Source organism: Lupinus angustifolius, chromosome LG19 (genome assembly GCF_001865875.1).
Source record: "Lupinus angustifolius cultivar Tanjil chromosome LG19, LupAngTanjil_v1.0, whole genome shotgun sequence".
In the NCBI taxonomy this organism is placed as follows: Eukaryota; Viridiplantae; Streptophyta; class Magnoliopsida; order Fabales; family Fabaceae; genus Lupinus; species Lupinus angustifolius.
Genome location: NC_032027.1, coordinates 8,434,664 through 8,439,866, shown reverse-complemented (window position 1 = coordinate 8,439,866; position 5,203 = coordinate 8,434,664).

The window sequence follows — 5,203 nt, the reverse complement described above, 5'->3', positions numbered from 1 at the left end:
TTTTGTCCCATACTAATAATAATGATTGAAGATTACTATTGAAACAAGTTCTTCAATTATGATTGAGAAGCTGGCTTCTGTAGTATCTTATTCTGCAAATATCAATTTGTTTTATATTTGTAGTTACATGATTAAATGTAGTTCAATATAATGTAACTAAGCCATCATTTTCCTTGTTTCTTTGTTTTGTGGATAATTAGGAACATGAATTACTTATCTCAAATCACGTTTCAAATTTTGTCTCATACCAATAATAATAATGTCAAAAAAATAATGAATAATTAATTTTTTTAATTAACATAACATGTTTCCATTGGTGGACAACAATTCCTTATTAGGTATTTAGAGTCAAATACATCAGAATGAAATTACTTATTCCCAATAATTTGTTAACAAATTTTTAATCTAGTTCAACAGTGATTGGTCACACAATTGGTTAACCAGTGCTACTAATTAATTATTCCCCCCATCACATAATATGGTGGCAACATCTCAACAATGGTGCCTATCATAGTTGGGAAAAAATCTCTCCAATAATGGAGACATAAATTATTGATTTTTCCTTTACATTTAAGAGTAAAAATGTTATCACATTATATTTAAAGGATAAAACTGTCACATATCATAGAATTTTTCCCCGTTTGGTTTTTATGCAATTCCCTTTCCAGTAATAGAAAGTATAGAAAAACAGTGTTTCTTATCATCTCAAGAGTGTTACAGCAAAGATATATATACTATAATGAATACCATAAAATAAACTAAGATGTCCTAAATACACGGCACTAAGTATAATAGTATACAAAAGACTAGGGACTAAAATAACAAGCTTTAAAACAGTCATGAACAGACAGGTTGATTATTAACCCCGACAAGCTCAAGTACAGGATGAACTTGAAGGTTGGAACACAGTTGTGTTATACGATCCTTCGATAACGGTTTCGTGAAAATGTCAGCAAGTTGATCCGCTGCAGAAACATAACTGATTGGAAGCGAATTTGATTCAACTTGTTCTCTAACAAAATGAAAATCCAAGACAATGTGCTTTGATCGTGTATGAATAACGAGATTTTTGGACATGAAAATTGCACCTACATTGTCACACAACAGCAAAGGAGGATGAGAAATCGGTGCTTGGAGGTCGGTTATGAGCTGTTTAAGCCATAATAGCTCAGCAGTAGTGTATGCAAGGGATCGATATTCTGATTCAGTGCTTGAACGAGCAACAACCTTTTGCTTTCTTGAAGTCTAACTGATGAGATTAGAACCATGGAATATAACATATCCGTATTGGGACCGGCTATCATCAGTATACGACATCCAACTAGCATCACAGTAGGCTAAAAGAGATAATGTTGTTGTTGGAGTAAAGTGAAGGCAAAAATGAGAAATCCCATGAAGATTTCTGATAATGCGTTTTGTTGCTTGCCAATGAAAAGTGGTTGGTGAATGCATGTACTGGCAAACACGATTGACAAACGCAATATCAAGTCGGGTAATAGTGACATACTGAAGGGAACCCACAACTTGGCGGAATAGTTGTGGGTTATGAAAGGGCTCACCTGTAACAGTTAACTTAGAACTAGGGTCAATGGGAGTAGCAATTGGTGCAGCCTCTATCATGTTGCTTCGTTCAAGAATATCGTGAATATATTTATCTTGAGAGAGAGTGATTCTCGCAAAATTTCTAGTGATTTGCAACCCTAAATCATCAACATAGACAAGAATGTAGATGATGCAAGTGGAGGAGACATGAACAAATAGTGAAGTGTTAGATTGGCAAGCATGAAACCCTTGTTGGACTAGATACCGCTTGAGTGTATTAAACCATGCATGTGGTGCTTGCTTTAAGCCGTAAATGGATTTTTGGAGGTGACACACATAGTGAGGATGGGAGGGATGGTCAAACCCGGAGGGTTGCTTATATACACTCGCTCTTGTAATGCACCATTTAGAAATGCATTTTTTATATCAAGTTGTTTCATACACCAGCCATTAGAGAGGGCAATGGAGAGGACTAAGTGAATAGTAGATGGCCGAATGACAAGGCTGAATGTATCAAAAAAATCAATACCAGGCTGTTGACTAAAGCCTTGAGCAACTAGGCGAGCTTTGCGATGGTCAATGGAACCATCAGGATGTTGTTTCAGCTTGTAGATCCACTTACATCCAACCACATTCACATTAGATGGACAGGGAACGAGAGCCCATGTATTATTCTTGACTAGAGCATCAAATTTTGTTTGCATGGCTTGTTGCCAGGAAGCATGTAGAACCGCTTGTTTGTAAGTGAGTTTGAGCACGGGTGACCATAGTATGAGTGCTGCAATCTGTAGGCCGATAATGTGAAGTTGAGGGGTATGTATGTTTGGCACGTGAGATTATGGTAGAATTGGTATATGATGTAGTATGAGTTGGAGGAATTGATGGCGACGATATAGAGGGGATCGTTAGGAGGTGAAGTAGGTAATGTTGGGTTTGTGGATGATAAGGCAGCATCAATTTGAAGAAGATTTGTCGGGCTGGTCATGGTGAAGGAGGTTGACGGAGGTGAGGTGGGTTGTGTTACGGTAGCATATGGGAATACAGATTCATTAAAAACAACATGCCGTGAAACATATAACCTAGATGATGGTGCATGAAGGCAGAGATACCCTTTGTGAGCTACACTGTATCCAAGAAAAACAAAAGGAAGTGATCTGAAATCAATTTTGTGTTTATTATAATGCCTTAGGAAAGGATAGCACAAACAACCGAATATCTTAAGAAAGCTATAGTGTGGTACTTTGTGATATAGCTTTTGATACGTGACTAATACTGTAGGACTAGAGTGATAGTGCGACTTTTGAGGTATGTTGCTGCTTTAAATGCATGTTCCCAAAATATATGCGGAAGTGATGATTGCGCAAGTAAAGTAAGTTCCTTGTCAACAATTATACGATTACGACGTTCAACAACACCATTTTGTTCTTGAGCGTATGGACAAGAGAGTCGATGATCAATTCCATGTTGCTTAAGAAAAGAGGAAACATTGCGGTACTCGCTACCCCAATCAGATTGAAGACTCTTGATGTTATGATTGAATTGTGTTTTGATCATGTTCCTGAATTGTACAAAGATATTGAAAACCTGGGATTTATGACATGAAATAAATCCAAACAAATTTCGTACAATCATCAACAAAAAACACAAAATAACGTTGTCTATTTATTGAAAAAAGAGGCGAAGGACCCCATACATCAGAGTAAATTAAATCAAATGGTTCAAATGAAGGAATGTGAGAGGTAGGCAATGGAAATTGGTGACTTTTCCCAAGTTGGCATGAGTCACATACTTGGGGAAAGTTATTACAGGAAACAGGAAGATGAAATGTAGATAATATGCGTCTCAAAATAGATTCATGTGGATGTGCAAGCCTCTGATGCCAGCCAAGAAGCGAGGTACGAACACCAGCAAGTGCCGTCTTTAAGATTGAGTGAGTATTGGAAAGAGGCAACCTATATAATCCATTGTCAATGTCCCCTCGTAGAATTGTTTGGCCCTGAAAATCCTTTACACAACAATGAGTTGGCCAAAATTCCATAAAAACATGATTGTCTCGTGTTAATTTTGAAACACTTAAGAGGTTTTTGGTAAGCTTTGGAACAAGGAATATCGAAGGTAAGAAAAGTTTTGATAAAGAAGAGGAACCAATGTGAGTAATAGAGAGATGTTTACCATTGCCTACTTGTAGATTATCATTACCAGTATAGTCTTCCGTAGTGGTTAACTTACGAGCATCTGGTGTGACATGATCTGTAGTGCCAGTGTCAAAATACCACGATGGATCTACGACAGTGGAAGAATTAGCAGACTGAGAGCAAATATGCTTGACGTGAGGAATCCCTGGGAAGTGAACGCCTGGATGGAAAATCGGTTTGGTTGGCTTGCTGCCAACAGTCAATGGCCTCATGGCCAGGTTTGCTGCAGATTTGACAGATAGGATGGTGACGATAGTTATCATTGCTGCGAGTTGTGGAAGAACTTGTATTATTGTTGTTAAATGTTTGTTGAATGAATGTTCGTCGGGTAGTGAAGGCAGCAAGTGTAGGAAGAAGTTGTGCTTAATTGATAGGTGGAGAAATGGGAATTGTGTGACGAGAGTGCTCGTGTTCTATGCGAGCTTCCTCTTGGAGTAGTAAGCCCGTGAGATCATCAACAGTGACATCATCGGATTTGTTGTAGATTATCATTACCAATGTAGTCTTCCGTAATGGTTAACTTACGAGCATCTGGTGTGACATGATCTGTAGCGCCAGTGTCAAAATACCACGATGGATCTACGACAGTGGAAGAACTAGCAGACTGAGCCAAATATGCTTGACGGGAGGAATCCCTAGGAAGTGGACGACTGGATGGAAAATTGGTTTGGTTGGCTTGCTGCCAACAGTCAATGGCCTCATGGCCAGGTTTGCTGCAGATTTGACAGATAGGATGGCGACGATGGTTATCATTGCTGTGAGTTGTGGAAGAACTTGTATTATTGTTGTTAAATGTTTGTTGAATGAATGTTCGTCGGGTAGTGAAGGCAGCAAGTGTAGGAAGAAGTTGTGCTTGAGTGATAGGTGGAGAAATGGGAATTGTGTGACGAGAGTGCTCGTGTTCTATGCGAGCTTCCTCTTGGAGTAGTAAGCCAGTGAGATCATCAACAGGAAGAATCAAGACCACTTAAGATGTAGCCTACAAGATCCTCATTAGAAATAGGGTGCAAATTTTCAGCCAGAGAATCAACAATAGAGCGCTTACGTTCAAGGTATTCCTACATAGGTAGACCTCCTTTTGACATAGTTTAGAGTTGAGACTTAAGAGCCATACGACATGCTCTAGTCTGAGCCTGGAATGTCTTCTCGATAGCATGCCACCCCTTGTGAGAGGAAGTGGCACGCACAACCAAAGAGAGAGCTCGTTCTGAGAGTGTGGACCTAAGCCAAAGGAGCACAAATTTGTCACGCTTTTTCCATAGTACATAATCAGGATTGGGTTCAGTGGTGAAAATACCAGCAGTGGTTGTAGTAGAATGCATCTCTGATGGGGGCACAAGGTTTAGGACAAAAGCTTCTAGCTCAAAAGTTTCAAGGGCAGAGAGAACACTGGATCACCATAAGGAATAGTTGTCACGATCCAGCTTAATAGTGATAAAAGGTATTTGAAAATTCATATTAGATAT